Here is a 17,756-nt window from a genome sequence, read left to right as displayed (position 1 = left end):
GCTGCTGAAAACTCCCTCTTTCCTTCTTTTCCTCTGCATCTGCAGTAATCACAGTCGTCAGTGGCTGAATCAGCTGCTTATGAATTCTCTCTCTCCGTCTCTGTTGAGCCATGGAGCCTCAGGGTCTAACCTCCAGTTGAACTCCCATACCCTTGTGTGTGCTTGTGTGTGTGTGTATGTGTGTATGTGTGTGGACTCTCACCCTTGGCCTGTAGTGCATACCTGTCTGAACTTATAGCTTAACTCACACTTAACACTTCTTAACTCTATCTATCTATCTATCTATCTATCTATCTATCTATCTATCTATCTATCTATCTATCTATCTATCTATCTATCTATCTGTCTGTCTATCTATCTGTCTGTCTGTCTGTCTGTCTGTCTGTCTGTCTGTCTGTCTGTCTGTCTGTCTGTCTGTCTGTCTGTCTGTCTGTCTGTCTGTCTGTCTGTCTGTCTGTCTGTCTATCTATATATCTATCTATCCTTCTTTCTTACTTTCTTTGTTTTATTTTCCTTCTTTTCCTTTTCCCCTCTTTATTCTTAGTCCTCTGTAAGGCCGGATGTAAGGGTCATTAATGGAGCTGTGTATTTATGTGTGTGTGTGTGTGTGTGTGTGAGAGAGAGAGAGAGGAGAGAGAGAGAGCGAGAGAGAGAGAGAGAGCGAGTGCACTGGTCCTTCCTCCCCTGTCTCAAAAGGAAATACCAAATTACTGAGGGCCTCTCTCTCTCTATCTCTCTCTCTCTCTCTCTCTCTTTCTCCCCCCCCCCCTCATACATAATCTTATTTATGCATATAACTTACTACAGTTGGTTCACATAACTATATATGAAGTTGAAGTTTTGTCATATTTGAGCACGTCACCAAAATTTAACCTAAAGGATTAAAGAAAAAAATTGAAGAAAGAAAAAAGAAAGTGTTTAAAGACCTGAGGGAGGCTGCTAGAGAGAAGGCAGGCAAGGACAGCAAGCAGAGTTGTGTGCGCGTGTGTGTGCGTGTGTGTGTGTGTGTGTGTGCTGGAGGTGTGCCAGGGAGCCTGCTAGCCAGCCAGGCTGAGCTGGAGGGCCCCTGCTGGGGGTGGGGGGTTCAGGCGAGCCCCCTGCTGCCGCTGGCCTACTGGAGCATGCTGGGAAAGAGTGAGGGAGGAGGGAGAGGGCAAGAGGAGGAGGAGGGGCGATTTTGAGGGAGAGAGAGAGAGAGAGGAGGGAAAGAGGTGGAGACAGACAGACGGATAGCCATGGGCGAGAGAGGAGGAGGAGATGATGTTGATGCAGAGGGAGAGGTAGAGAAGGTAAACCCAGAGCTGGAATGTGAGAGGAATGCAGGGAATGGAGGACTTTTCCTCTGGCGAGGAGGAGGGAAAAAAGAAAGGAAGAGAGAGGAGGTGGAGAAGTTGGGAGGGTGGGGGATCCAAGACCTGAGGCGCTGCGAAACAATCCTCTAATTTATTCCCTCCCTCCTCCCCCCTTCACTTTCGCTCCCTCTCTGTCGACACTCCAAGGATCCAGATGTCTTAAGTGACTTTTTCACCACCATCAGACAAACGTATCATTCTGTAGTTTGCCACTATCTTTCAATCTAAATCTGTCCCGATAGATGTTCTTTAATTCTAGAAGCACAGATCTTGAATAGAAAAAGGTTCAAGTCATTGTCTGACATTGGAAATCCAAAAATAACTACTTTACAGAGGGGTTTGTTTTGGCAATTTTCTGTGTAAAACCAGCATCTTTAAAGCTGCTTCCAGAAAGCACTGAACTCCTGACATTCTCCGGAGAGGCCAGAGCAAGTTCAAACGCAAATGTCTGAAAACAGCAGGAGTGAGTGGGTCCGTTCGTGATGTTTCTAACACGCAAGACACAGACACACAAGGTCCAGACCCAATTCTCTGCACATTCTCCAGAGTTCATGTCTGAAAACGACTGGAGTAAGCTGTAGTGTTGACAGGAGCAAGCTGTCTGCCTGTCTATGTGCGTGGGTGTGTTCGTGCATGTGTGTGTGTGCACATTGTGATATTCTCTTCCATGCTGTGTTCACTTAGAAGACCAACTCTTTAAATATGAATAACATCATCATGGCGAGACAGGAGTGTGTGTGTGCATGTGTGTTTCCTGCATGGGTGGTCGACCCAAGGTTGAGAGACCTGTTTGTGTGTGTGTGTGTGTGTGTGTGTGTGTTTGTGTATGTGTGTGTGTGCGTGCGTGCGTGCGTGTGTGTATGTGTGTGTGTGTTTGTGTTGCTGCCCCACATAGCTTTCCAGTGATATTTCCTCATCCACCTTCAACCTCCGATTGGTGCGTGTGCAGCTCATCATTAACGATCTTGTTTCTACCCACTCTCCTTTCCTTGTTCCTCTCCTTTCAACCACTTGATTGACCACCACAGCTCATGAGAAATGATATTTCCAAAGCAGTGATTCTACAGATTTTACAGTGAGAACAAGCTGATGACACGTATTTCATTTTGTTACAGTGTCAGTGTTACTGAAATCGAGAACTTGTTTTCAACAGACACCTTGTGGCATCCAAGAAACAACTAATACAAAGTCAGGCACCCAACAATAATCTGACAGAGAGAATTAATACAAACAGACAAAGAAACCGTCAGATAGTGAAGTTAAGAAATCTCAAGGGAATTAAACCAACAAGATAATTGTTTGTTGTTCAATTTAAAAGATGCATAGTGCCTGAATCCAGTTAGTGCACACATTTCTAAAATTAGGGCTTTAGCTACTGTCGATTTACTGGAGGAAGAAAGTGTTTGAGGTTGTTTGGGAGCTTTGACAGTGTTACGATAAAACTTTTTCCACAATGTGTGTTTGATGACACAGAAAATCATTAGTTTATTTGCTTTTTGAAATAAAACACAAAATGGCCTCATGCTTCAGTGATTATGGGGCTCTGTAGTCAAGTATTTAAGTGAACTGGACAATTCAGTGGCATAAAGTAGAGAGTCATCTGCGTAAAAGCTGACATTATAGAATTAGATTAGATTGTAGCTTGGAGGAAGATGTCTATTTCTATGTTATGAATTTTTTTTCTAATCTTGGGCTTGGAATTCATCATTAATACGATACTGATTACTATGTATGTTGATACATTTTTACACCCCACAAAGTTCTCAAATGACACAATGTGAGGAGAAAATATTATTTTCCTCAGTACTTATGAACATGCTCCCTGTGGCAGAAATCGTTGTTCCCACTTTGGACTTCTAATGACGTCAGCAAATTGCGGCACACATTGATGATATGATCTCTTATCATGATCACTGACCGAAGGTTGTAGTTTACCCACCTTTCTAATCCCCTCATTCATTCCTGATTGGACGAATATCAGTTAAACTGATATTGATGTGCTGCCATTAATTAGATTAATATTTACTACTGAATCGAAGAATTGGATAAATCCAAAACATGTAATCTCCAGTTTGAAGATTTTTTCTTGTCTGTCCGCATGGTTACACATGTAGTAAAACAGACTACACGCCATAAACCGTAATCCAGTTTGCACACCTTATCAATCTTTATGGTCATTGGAGCATGTGAATGTTTTTGTCTGAGCCTTTTTTCTTTTTAGTTCCTCTTCATATCTGTGTTTTTTTCCCTTTGTCTTCCTCTCCCGTCACTGCGGAGCAAACAGCAGGAAATCTCTGTTTCTTCCTCCACCTCGCTCTCTGAGGGATTGCTGAGACTTTCTCCTTTTGTCCTGTTTTATCTGTGTGTTGTATGTGGTTTTCTGCATGTGTGTGTGTTGCGTGTGCGGTACGGGCAAAAACAAAAGGCCCACGTACCCCCACCTCAGTGAATCCAATCAGCGTCTCTCTCATCCTGACATGAATCCTTTTAAGAGAACGGGAGGAAAAGAAGAATGCAGGGAGGGGGAGAACAGGGGAAGGATGGAGTAGCGGAGGGAGATGGAGCTGAAAGAAAGAAGAGATGTAAACAGCAGGAGGGAAATATGTAATAATAAGTGATGGTAGCAGAGGAGGAGACCGTCCTCTTGTAAGCCCATGGGTTTTTCTGCGCGGCAGCTCAGCCAATAACATCCCATGGTTATGTTCCTTAGCAGGTGAACTGTAGCGGGCAGGTTGCGTCGAGGAGCAACAAAGACGTCCAACACAGGACTCCCACACTTTTAGTTTTCTATAACAGTCATCATTGTGTCCTGTAATCTTTAGGCAACATCCATACTTCTACGTTTTCATTAGCAAACACAAATCAAGACCCAGTCAGGGAGCGGCTGCTTGTGTCTCAGTCCTGGTTTACAAACATCTTTGTTTCCTTCAAGACTATATCACAGTCCCAGCGTTTTCAAGCTAAAACAGGGCCAGCAGCATTTCCAAATATCTAGGAAGCTGTAGGGATATAACCGAAGGGAGATACCCCCACCATAGTCTTTTTCCTGAGCCTTACTGAGTTGTATAGAAGCCTAGCCCTAACCAAACTGTTACCAGTACGTCTGTTACCGTAGTGTCAGTATTTCAGGGGACGCTCCAGGGGGTCGTATAGGGACAAACGACCTGTATGGTCGTTCGGGTTGAAGGACTTGTAACGGAGGGAGGAGGAGGAGGAGGAGGAGAGGTGAGGAGTGTCAAATGTGACTTTACACATGTATGGGAGGAGAAGAGGGGGAGGAAGGGGAGCGAGGGGAGGGGGGGGGGGGGTCGCAGACATAGATGACAGGACAGTGTTACCACAGAAATCAATAGGCCTGTCTACACCGTTGTCATTTTGTCGTGGCAGGCGGGGGGGGGGTTAAGCTTTAATTAAAATCCTGTGTCAGTGGCGTAGTAACACAACACTATTGGATGTTCAGTAGATGTAATCACAGATTCATATAATGATTCTCTTTCTCTCTTTCAGTTCAGCTCAGGTTAAGGAGAGCGAGGAAAGAAAGGAGTAACTGAAAGAGGGAATATTCAAAACACACAATGTATATAAGGCTGAAGATTAATAACGGTGGAAAGGCAGATTTTTATTTATGACCTAGGTTGTGAGCTTTCATTATTTATTAAACCATTCAACATCCGGTGTTCTCATTGTCATAGTTCAGCACTCGAGAAATAAAACCAAATCAAAATGCAAGTAAAGTTCCCGAGTTCCTACAAAGGTCGTTGGGTCATCGGGAAAGTTTCTGTCAAAGGTGAAAATCAGATGTCAAAGGTCGTCTCGGTGATTGTGTCGTAGTTTCCTCTGACCCACAATTACCTGTTTTGATTGACTCCTTGTCTGCATGGACGTCTGCCCCCCTTTACCCATCTTTAAACCAGCCTTTGACAAAACAAAGTTAGTTGTGCTCCACCTGCTCAGTCTCCAACTTTGCTTTGTGGCACCGGATCTGTATTCATTTGTTCCGACTCGCTCGTTCCAACCTGGGTTCTTCTTCCCTCACCCTTGTCTATGTTTCATTTTTTTGCAGTTAGGAAATTAAATATGGATATGTTTCCTTCAGTGAGACACTGCCACTGATGTAACCGCGAAACCACAGACACAAAACATGAAATGTAAAACACACCTAGCGCCAAAGAGGGTGAGGACGGAGGAAAGGGACTCATGCTGCTCTAAGGCTCTGTTCAGACCTGGTGAGACCGTCCAACTACACTGAACTGACCACATGTGGACAGTTCAAACCTAGTATTACAATCTGTTTCCACATACGTGTCCAATGACCACTTGTAATCGGATCTCACTTCCTCGCTCAATAAACAACCACGTCATTTCTGTTCACATTAGAGGTTTTTATTCAGTCCAGCTCCTATAGAGATGAAGTCTATACAAACTCTTTGGTCACGTAGTGGGTGTGTATTTTTTTGTATATTTTACATGTGTCTGACAGGCAGGAAGGAAAGAGGGGGAGTCAGAGCGAAAGAGAGGCTGAGAAATGGAAGGCCTTTCCTTCTCTTTCTTCTCTTACTCTTTCTACACACACACTCACTTTTGGTCTCTCATTTAGCTCCATGACTTCAGAGGGGATAACATTGACTTAAATTCCCTTCCTCGCTCTATCCTTAGACATAACTACTACCTGCTTAAATCCAACCCTCATCCTCATTTAATCTAACCCAAATGTAGCCTAAACCTAAAAACCTTTCTCACATTCAATCACCTTTTAAATCCGGTCATTTACTTTATGAGGACAAGACCCTCAAGTTAGGTCCCTTCGACATGAGCAATATCTTGACCACACGCACACACACACACACACACACACACACACACATACAAAGGCATTCTGACACTTAAACTAAGTGCACTCACACACACCCTATTCCCTTACTGCCTTACTCCCTCCTCTTACCACCCACACAGAAATGAGGACACATACAGGCCACAAAACACACACACACACACACACACAGGACCCGCCCCCCATCACCAAACACAGAGGCACACACACAAAGTACTTTCAGCACTTTCTTCTTTACCATACTCAGCAAGATCAGATGTCGAACCGACTGACACAACACACACACAGAGGCTGTATTTTTCTTTTCACCACGCTCTGATTCCTCCTCCCTCTTATAGAGTATATGCATTTTTTAAAACCCTCCTACACACACACAGACACAGACACACACACACACACACACACACACACACACACACACACACACAGTCAGGGTGCATACCCAGGGTAACCTCCACACACAGAGGTCATGAGAGGAGACACACAGATGTTTTTGAGGGGAGCTGCACAGAGGAGATGGGGGAGAGAGGACGGGAGTGAAGGTGAAAAACAAGGCTGGAGAGGTTTGAAAAGAAAACTAAAGACAGAGAGGAGTAAGGGAAACACAAACAAATGGATACAGACATGGTAGGGCTAACCTTTAGCTACACATGTAAGCAAAGAGCATCTAATAGAGCATGCATACATGACATAAACAGACTACACACGCACACACAGACACACACGCATACACAGGGTGAGTGAAACATGAATAAATGATTTTCATGCACTGACAAAACCACCACGAGCCAAGACGCTCTCCCTCTCCCTCTCTCACACAAACACACACACACACACATACTAAAATGTGTGCTTCCATGTTGGCAGCAAATGCACACACAGCATACAGTACACACGCAAGCATGTACAATTAAATGACACGCATATCATCATGCAGGAAGCATGCATGACATGGACATGGACATGCATGCAAGAACATAGACTTTAACTTGACATGAGAGAGGTATTGACATCACGCCCCCCCCCCCCCCACACACACACACACATACAAGCACGTCTATTGTCACATGCACAATACATGGAAATGGAAAACATAGACACTGTATATACATAGGCAGTGTACTGTAACTGCATACATGTCTGCATACAGACTACATGCATAGGGTGCAGAATTCTGGTTTTGTTATAATTAAAATCAAGTTTATTTTTAAAGGATATTTTCTGATTCATAACAATTTTGGTCTTTGTTAAGAGGAAAAAAGGCAAACCATGTAACTACTACCCTGTACTGACCCAATGTGCTTGCCGTAGTTCTGCAGCACTCATTTCTAAAACCTCTAGATAAAGTTGTTTAGATCATCTGGTGAACTTTGTTGTGTTCACAAGTGACTGCTTGTTTGTGTGTTTAGCTCCATCTGACTCATTTTGAACATGCATACCATGTCCCCACATCTCAGCATTTACATTTTATCAGCACACGCCCAGAAATTGTTGTCAAAATGTAGCTTAAGTGCCTTGCTCAAGGGCCCAGTGACAGTCGCTGGCGAGGGAAAGGAGAGTGGTTTTCATTCATTCGCCAGCAGCCATCCAGTGAAAACCGCACAACATTCACCTTTAGGCAACCACTGCTCCTGATATATATTTAAGTGCAAGCCGCCCTCAGCTACACACACACACATACACACACACAGGGCAGCACGGCCACACACCATGTGTACGAGCCAGATTTGGCTCTGTCCTCGTGTCTGCCATACGGTTGATTCCTCCCCGCTGCGCACACCCTGCAGGCCAAACACACAGCTCTCTGTGTGTGTTTGTTTGTGTGTTTGTGGGGGAAAGAGAGTATGAAAAGGAGAGAAGGAAAGATATCCAACGGAGAAGGAAAGAGGGAGAAGAAGACAAATGTATATTTTATTAGGAAGATGTCTTTTAGAGGAAAAATGTCATGTTTCCACTTATTAAACTGTCAAATTTACTTTTCCTTGTGAGGGAACTTCAACCGTGTGCTAAACAAGCTTAAGACTGCTGCAAATGGATTTGTCATAAAGCGAGTTTTCATTGATTCTGATCTTGAGAAAGGTTTCGCAAAGTGAATGTTGTGTCAGGAAGTAAAACCTCTGAAGACTATTCTTGGCTTTTTAATACACACCAGAGGTTTTGCAAGATGCTTTAACTGCAGTCCACACCAAGTTAACACCAAGCTTAATTTGAAGTTGCATCTTTAACTCCCCATTCTAGACTTTTAGTAGGACTATAACCTACAACCTCAAAAGTACTAGTGGACTGCTCACAACAGTATCCAGCACTGTGCAGCAGAGCCATTCATTTCCAATGCTTGTATATCCAGTTCTACAATACAGATGTTGTCAGTTGTATGATGGTTGATCAATGGACTCAGGATTAATGGAGATTATGTTCATACAGGATAGGTGGTCAAATTTAAAATCTGCAATCAAATGGAATAAATAAAATATGTCAAAAATACGCTTACAGCCTCTTTTTGTGACGATTGTAGTTTTAAACTCTCCTTCATGAGCAGAGAAAGACAAACACAAAATATTTGACCAATCTCAGGTAAATCAGTTGTGTGTTATTGCTCTTAACCATCAAGACACACTGGATGAGGATTATATCGATATGTATTGAACCTCTGTTATATTGCTATAGATGAAAACTCAAGGACGGTAATTATTCTTCTATTGCCCAGGCCTTTCAAAGAGAACAGCTGAAGTGTTGGATCTACTGTATTGAAGGAGCATGCGGGTGGTGAAACTGGATCAAAGTGAAAACAGCCTGAAAACACACTGGTTTAAATACACTGTTTCTATATCTTAACTTTATATTTCAGCCTTAAACCCGAATGGTGCTTTTCTGTTTCACTGGATCAGATGTCCTCATCTGCCCATGTCTGCAAGCATTGTGTGAAAGTCGTGAAGAAAAAGCAAACGAAAGCCTGCACGGACCATACATGCTGACGGCACGTGTGAGCACATCTGTGTAGGCAGACGCCAAATGCAGTAGAAACAGAACCCATGTGTATTTTTGAAAATGCTCAGTGTATGCAGATCTTTGTGAAGGCGAAGGACAAGCGAGGCATGTTGAAAAAGCTAGAGAAAGCAAAATCTAGATGCTAAGATACACAAATCTGGAGAGAGAGAGAGAGAGAGAGAGAGAGAGAGAGAGAGAGAGAGAGAGAGAGAGAGAGAGAGAGAGAGAGAGAGAGAGAGAGAGAGAGAGAGAGAGAGAGAGAGAGAGAGAGAGAGAGAGAGAGAAGGGGGCAGGAGAGATGGAGGGTGGATAGACAGTAGTCTCTGTGAACCTGCATAGACAAGCTCAGTCAGGCTGCTTGGCTGAGAGAGAGGGAGAAAAAGCAAGGATGTTTTGACAGCTCGGAGCCATCACAGCAGCAGAAGGCAGTGTGTGTGTGTGTGTGTGTGTGTGTGTGTGTGTATGCCTCTGTGGGTGCAGGTGTTTGTGTGTCTGTGCACGTACTGTATTTGTGTGTGTGTGTGTGTGTGTGTGTGCGTGTGGGTGTGTGTTTGTGTGCATGCACACAAAAGACCAAAGGCAGAGACAGACAGTGACGTTTCCTCTGAATCAGAGACAAAGAGGGAGAAAGGAAGTCTTGCACAGAGCCTGGATGAAGGACATATATAAAAAAAGAGACCATATCTGTGTGTGGTGTATAGAAATGTGGGTATACATATTGATATGTGTCAGGCGCCTGCCGCAGGTCCCATCATGCATCATTCTGGCCGTGACAAGTCAAGCCTCCTCGTTAGAGCGCTGTTGATGAGCAGACACTGGGTCCAGATTGTTATTGGCGTTTTCACCTCTTCAGGTTATTTCCTCACATTTCTATCATTGTGAACGAAAACAGTCTCTGTAAGCCTTGTCCTGCTTTTTACCAACACACACCTTCAAACAGTCCACAGGGCAGCTCAGGAGCAGCTGAAGGTAAAATGTCTTGCTCAAGGGCACATTGACTTGACCCAGGGGCGTTGTTAGGCCTGTTTTAGGGGGGCTGAAGCAATCCAATAGCCTCTCATCATACTTAACAATAAAAGCCCGGGCACTAGGACCTTGGGGAGTGTGCATCGGGGCTGCGCGGGCTTTCTCACTCTGCCAAGTAACGTCTTTCATCAAGACAGCAGGATGACAGCCAAGGAGTTTAGCTCATAGTAAATGATGCACGGAGTGAAATTTTAAGTACAGGTAGTTACAGAATGTGGCTCTGTAGTTGTTAACGATTGTTACCTGCTTAAATTTAGGTTTACTTGAGGCAAATGAAAGGGAATATTGTAATGAGCTATGTTAAGACTTAGCTAGCTAGCTAGCTATTTTGTTAGTAAATGTCTCCAGTGAGCAAGAGTGTGAACGAGCAAATTTGAAATGTAAGGAATAACTATCGACAGCTCTCTATTCTTTGCATTAATATCTATCTCTAGTATTTAAAACAATATTATCAGTGCCTATTATTCCCTTCTGCTCATAATACAACAAATAAATAACTCAGAAGTTGACACTGGCAGGTCCATTCTCCATCCATTGTGTGTGGTCCCTTTGAGAATTAGGATTTGGGAGTGACGCGGATATTGAAAATTAGTATATCCGTCTTTCCTTTACAAGCAGGAAAAATAATTTCTCTCTATTTGAGAAAAGTAAATTTTTGTGTTGTCAAATTTCACAATGACCCTGAAATTCTGTCTCTTCTGTCATCTTATACTGAATGAATGCAAGCAAAGATAAAGAGAAAAATCACACTCTTTCTGATTGAACCAGTCAATGAACTGTCTGAAACAATGGATATCCACAGCCCCAAATGAGCCCTGAAAAAAAAAATTTGGCAAACATTCAGCTTCCTTAGGGGCTAAGCCCCCCCTTTCTTTCAATCCTAGAAACGCCCCTGACTTGACCGTATGTTGTATACCCCCCATCCTTTCATTTGAAGAGAGGGAGTGTGATTCACCTCAGCTGCACTTTCCCACTCAGGCTTGGGACCAGCACTGCCGACCCTCCAGACACAAACCTGCGACTTCTGCCTTCTGCCTTCAGGCCACCGCTGAAGCCGTTGACTGTAATTTGATTCACTTTTCTCTTTCGTGACCCAGAATCTTCAGAAGCATCAACTTCAGAACATCGAGCAACACAAACACGTACGATGACCATGTGGAATGACACATTTAAATAAGTGATTTTTAGGCACCTAGGATAAGCGGTAACCAGGTACAAACAAATCATCATTCAGCTATCTTGCTGGTATATATTAGATATATGTATTTGTTTCTAGTATTCACTCTTTTTGCTCTGTTTGGGTCTCTAACAACACCTGCAGGAAATATCTGTCTCTTTAGCCGCTCCCATTGTTGCAAAGTGCTGAGAACGACGGCTGGCATGAGTAGCGATAGTAGCGTATTACTAACTTTTTTTGGAAAACAAAACATTTGTATTCTGCTGAAAAAAACAAAATATGAGCTAATAGACGCTAAAAAGATCACTAGATTTTAGATAAGAACTATTAAGTGTGAGGTGGTAATCCTCTGTGGCTTTGTTCCTGCATGCGACACCTCTTACATATATGAAAATATTGATTACAATAGCTTGAAATTTCGGTAGCTGCCCGTAACATATAAAACAATCTTGCACGTACAAATGGTAGTTTTTTGGAAAATCAAGCATTTCCCCGAGAAGCAGACTGAGGGATTTATCAGGTTTGTATAACACATTTAGTTTTCTGCTGACAGTCTTTGTGATTCAACATTCTCATTGTTTCTCAGACAGCCAATGCACAGGAGCAAACGGGCAAAGAGAGAGAGAGAGAGAGAGAGAGAGAGAGAGAGAGAGAGAGAGAGAGAGAGAGAGAGAGAGAGAGAGAGAGAGAGAGAGAGAGAGAGAGAGAGAGAGAGAGAGAGAGAGAGAGAAAGAGTGTCTTTCTAAGGAGATGATTGTTATTGTAAGAGGCCAAATGATGGGAGCATTGAGTGTGCAAGTGTGTGTGCATGCTTGCAGGTGTGTTAACAATGTACCTTCATGTCCCCTGTGTCAAAGCCCGGCTAAATAAAGTGAACCATGGTGTGGTGTGTGTGTTTTTGTTTGTGTGTGTGTGTGTGGGTGAGTGTTGTGCCAGGCCAGATCAATATGAACTAATCAATAGGAGAAGACAGCTAGAAGGACCTTGGGGACGGCAGATACACACAAGCGCACACACTCTCCCACAGACACACACAGACACACACACACACACAGAGGCACGCCCACACACAGAAACACAGGCACGCACACACAGGCATGCACGCACAACCCCTCTCTGTATTCAATCCTCAGTTTCTCTCTTTATCTTCTTTCACTCCACCTCCCATGTCTCTCTCCCTGAGCCTCTCTCTATTTCTCTATTCGTCTGTTTTTAAAATCTCTTTCTTGCACAAACACATCAATTATCTCACTCTTCTCTTCAAGGCTACAATCATACACCATATGTCACTGCCTAATTTTCTTCCTCCCTCCTTTGTTGCTAGTCTCTGCATTTCTGGTCATCATCTTTGTTAGATTGTGAAGGCTGGCTGCTTCAGTGACTCAGGGACGTCAGGGAGCTCAGATGAATATCCTTCGTTGTATAAAAAAAAAAAGAAATCTGGTCTGACTTTCCGACCACGACTCACACGGCTCAGCATCAGAGCCACCGAGCAAACCTGGAGCCGCAGGTTTGTTTCAAGTCCGGTCACATCTGTAGGAGCAGCAGTGGAAAGATGAGGTCTGTGCCACTCACAGTCGGGCAGAGCTGGCGGCTGGCACTCATCTGTGTGCAGCCTGTGGAACATGTTCTGGATTTCATGTATACTACACACTCAATATACTTAAAACACATGTACGGAAGCAAAGGAAGGCCAAGGTTTGTTGAATTCTTTTGAAAACAATCACATTTTACATGGTTTTAAATTAACTCTTTAGGAATTTAAAGGAGGTAATTTCGTGATCCAAGAAATGATTGGGTCATGTGTGAGTCAGCGTAACCTTTAAATTGAATTTCGGTGTCTGAATGTTACAAATCCATTCATGTGTAACTTTATTGTTGACTTGTATGAAGTGATCGCATATGGCATTTTTCCTAAAATAAGAAAAGAAATTGCTAGTTGAATGTAAAAAAATTATTGTATATATAATATCATATTCTGTGTTTTTTTTATCACTGGAAACTTATGAGTTAAACAACTTGAGTTTAATTTATTTTTAAAGTTGGAACATTGTTTTCAGTTAAAAATAATAATATTTTAGTTCCATACTTTGTTTAAATTTTAAAAAATTGTGTTTTTTGATTCAATTCCAATTAGTTATTAATTTTCTTATAATATTCCAAGTACCATGGCTGCTTATAATCAGAAAATATATAATCCCTCTCAAGCAAACCTAGAAAATCCTGCAATAGGATGATGTTAACTTCAGAATAGTTTGAATCTCAGTGTATAAATCGGTATCTTCCAGACTTCTTCCAGATCACATATGAAGCAATAAATAACTGAGTCATGTGTGAATAAAGCTTTTTACCAAATCCTGAATTGGCAGCCTGGTTATCAACACGCACACCAGAGCTCTGGACACTCTGGGGATGAAGCACTTTCAGTTCAATTCACTCAACATGCAAATTGAAACTGTAATTCATTTACAGAGAGATAAGAGTGCCACTCCGTCTCAATCAGGCCTTTATAGATTGAATATTAAATAACATTTTGGTGGGAAATTTTCTCACGGCTTTAATGTCCAAACTCAAATGAAATACAGGTTGAGGAAAAGTTCAGAGCATTTTGGACCATTAAATAAATCAATCTTTAAATTCCCTAATGCTTCATCACTTCAGGTTCCCTCTCATTCATCAGTATAAGAGTTTCAGGGAATTCAAACATGTGAAACAATAGTTATATCAGTGCAAAGCTATGTGGAGTGTAATTACTCAATTTAAACCCATTTATTTGACCCTGTCATGAAAACTGATCATTTAAATTGATTTGTATCAGCACATTTCACATGTAATTAATGACCAATAATAGGCATATAGTCAAAACAAAAGATTTTCAAATAGTTCAATAACTTGTTGGGCCTTCTCAAAACTCTGATTTGGACTACGCCTGATAGGTTTTGCTCTTCGGGGACTAACAAACAAACTGTGATGAATGACGTTGGAATGTTTTTTTTTTTTAAAGCTTCATTGAAATTTAATGCCAAACTGGAATGTGTTTTTAATGTGAAATCTTTTGGTTTAAGGAAATATAAATGATGATGATACAACAACTATTGTCTGTAGATGCATATGGCGGAAACTGTCTGTGGTTTCCATGGCAGCAGTTGGCTGAAATATGAGCTGGTGCTGGAAGATGTGTTGTCAACGCTCATGGTGCGGATGCACAACTGACTGAGTCTACTTCACAGTCCTGTGTAACATTCAAATTACATTATAGACCCGACCTTTTACGACATTAAACAATAAGGCGGATCTATGGTGCCGTTAACTTTATAATCCATTCAGAAAGTTGAAGCTAGCATTTGCTGTCTCTATGTCAATAGTGCATAGACCTGAGAATGGTTTGAACCCAGTTTATCTAAAGTTATGATGCTGCCTCATCCTCACATGATTATTATTTTCTCTCAAAATGGAAATATTTGCTCATCATCACAAAACCTTCAAATAACAGTTGTAGGTTTAGATGTTTGTCCAACACTGCAGGTTGACAGAGGAATTCTTTATCACATGCTCTTTCCACAACTCTTCCTTCCCCCTGTTGCCTTCCAAACAATCCTGACATCTACACCCCCGGAAAAGCCCCTGAAAAAAATCCTCCTTGTTAACGCGGTGAAGTCTCTCTGTTCCGATGCTCAGTGTCTCCTGTCAAACATGTGATAAAACCCCACTTGACTGTTGCTGCAGTTTCTCTGTCTCCCCTTTCTGCCCATTTCCCCTTTTCTGGGAGAAGAGCATGACAAATTTTAAACTGAGTAAAGAGAAAGGGAAAAAGTTTCTCTTTATTGATGCTTGAATGACAAGCTGAACTGACAGGAAGGTACAGAGAGCCTGCAGAGGCGCAGGCACCAGCTGAGTGTATATGCATTATGCACATATACAGTATCAATCACACATGCGCTGGAAGACAAGCACACAAAACACGCATCGCACCTCCCACGCTACCAAAACACTGCCTCACCTGACAAATTAGGATGCATGCGAGCCTGCCAGTTTTTGACATTGCAACTATCTGTCAGAGCCTCACATGGTTTCACATGGAGACAAAGAAAAGGCAGAACCAACATGTCCCACACACACACTCACTCACTCACACTTCTCTCTTTCTATCTCTCTCTTTTTCTCTCTCTCTCTCTCTCTTTCCACCGTCGAGTGAAGCAGGAATGGGGAGCAGAAGTCAACGTTACACGCTGCATCATTTTCCGTCTCGTGTCGTAATTGCTGAGGCTTTTATAAAAACATGCCGCGACAACATCCATGGTTTGATTTTGAATGAAGCATGCTCCTATATCAAATTAAAGATTTAGCGTGTTGGTAGTCGGCTGGCTTCTGACATTGATTGAGCAAAACGACCTAGAAGGGCTGATGCCAGGTGTATGAAATGTCATCCGGCTCACATACTAATCGCACAAACACCGGAGAAATCATCTCAAAGCATCTCTAGCATCGCCAATTCTGATACAGTGTACAATCTTGTGTAGCTCTGATTCCAGCAGAACACATAGAAATGGTTGATATCTGCATTTGTTGCCTAATAAGCAAAGGGCCTAGAGCAGTATATGACCTGATAACAGCATGTGATGAATTAATGAACAGAGAAGCTAATGAGTAGAGGGGTTCTCAAGTCTAGATGCTGGAAAATACACCAACACAAGTACTGAAATAATAACATTTTGACTAGCAATGCATTATTTTCATTGCTTTATACATTATAAGGTGAATATTTGGGTTTTAGATTGGTGTCAGATAAAAAACAAGCTATTGTACATGTCATTTTGGACTCTTGTAACATTCTAGTCTTGTAGCTGTAAAGATTGTGTCTTTGTTTATCCAGACTAAAATATCTCATCAACTATTTGGTAGATTGCCATCAAATTTTCAACGGCTATCCATGTTACCAGGGTTGATGTATGCTAATGATGCGAATTTGTTCGAATAACATCAGCACCTTTATTATTTTTCTTTTCTTAACTGAAAAATCATCAATAGTTATTCACCTGAGTGTTGAAAGATGTCAGCGTCCCCCTCCCTTTGCTACAAAGTTAAACTTTTTTAAATGGAAAGAATTACTTTTGACCTTCGTCTAAATTCTTACCTTTGTAGAAAAGCAGCTCATTACTTTCTGAGGAATGTGCAGGAGAGGTGTGTCTTTGTGTGTGTCTGTGTGTGTGTCTGTGTGTGTGTATCTGGTATCCAACTGAAAATAATTAGCTGGTCTGCTGGGCAGCAAAGTATGAGACAAGCAGTCGCAAGATTTTTGAATAAACATGTGTGTGTGTGTTTGTGTGTGTGTGTGTGTCCGTGCGTGTCCTCTGCCAACCGTTGTAGAAGTTAAGGCAGCATTTTGTATTTTGCCAGAGTTCCTTGTGTGTGTCTGTGTGTGTCCGTGTGTGTCTCTGTGTGCCCAGACGGTATTTTAACATGGGTAGCTGACTTCTAGCAGCCCACAGTTAAACAGTGACTCACGGATTCCTCTCTCTCTCTCTCCCTCTCCCTCTCTTTCTCACCAACTCAACCCAACTTTTTCTCATCTCTCTCTCTCTCTCTGCATCCCTTTTTCTTTCTGCCCCCTTTTTTTTGTTTTTACAACTTTTCCTAATTTTCTCTCCTTCCTGCACTGTCTTACCGCCCCCGCTCTCTTTCTCTCCCTGCAGGTTGGGTGCTGACTACAGCAGACTTTAGGACACTGTTCGCTGACTGCACCAGCCCTAAACCAGTAAGTAACAGTATAAATCATACCATGGTTCTCATCCTAAGTGCAATCAAACTGGTAATATAAAGACAAAAATGCATAGTTCAGTCCCACTTACACGATAAAAAAAACTGATCTATCACTTCTATTATTGATTAGATGAGATAAGCTCTAGAAATGATTCTGTTATACATGTACACACACACACATACAGTACATACACAGTGATGATTGTATCACCATAAAAAAACAACCAAATCCAAAGCAACACCAAATGTTCTTGACTGTAGCTGCTGATAAAAATAAGTTTCCCCCCACCCACACACACAGACACACACACACATACACGCACACACACAGACCCAAGGGCCCCTGGGACTTCAAAGAGTCGTCTACTGTACCTCAGCGACACCTCGACACCAGGTGCCGCAGAGAGGAGGAGGAAGGTTGGAGGGAGGGTGGAAATGGAAAAAATGAGAGACGGAAGAGGTAGAAAGAGGAGTGGGATAGGGAGGGCGTGGATTAAATAGGCAGGACGATATAAAGTTAGGGTTGAGGGAGAAGGGGAGGAGAGGGGGCGACGAAAGAGAGTGCAGGTAGAAAAGAAAGAAAGGGGGAACGAGAGGCATGTACAGAGACGAAGACAAGGAA

The 17,756-nt window shown here is 42.4% G+C and overlaps 1 protein-coding gene across 1 annotated transcript in view; it reads left to right on the top strand.

The window, feature by feature from the left end:
- wnt5b (wingless-type MMTV integration site family, member 5b) overlaps positions 1-17,756 on the top strand; it is a 78,941-nt gene that overhangs the window by 27,080 nt on the left and 34,105 nt on the right. Inside the window, exon 2 of the mRNA XM_062382648.1 lies at positions 17,068-17,129. The gene's annotated coding sequence lies outside the window, so the exon portion shown is untranslated. The remainder of the gene's footprint in view (positions 1-17,067; positions 17,130-17,756) is intronic.

This window comes from Platichthys flesus, chromosome 23, assembly GCF_949316205.1.
Source record: "Platichthys flesus chromosome 23, fPlaFle2.1, whole genome shotgun sequence".
Classification (NCBI taxonomy): domain Eukaryota; kingdom Metazoa; phylum Chordata; class Actinopteri; order Pleuronectiformes; family Pleuronectidae; genus Platichthys; species Platichthys flesus.
The sequence above is the reverse complement of the archived record's forward strand: the minus strand, read 5'-3'. Positions and strand labels throughout refer to the sequence as shown.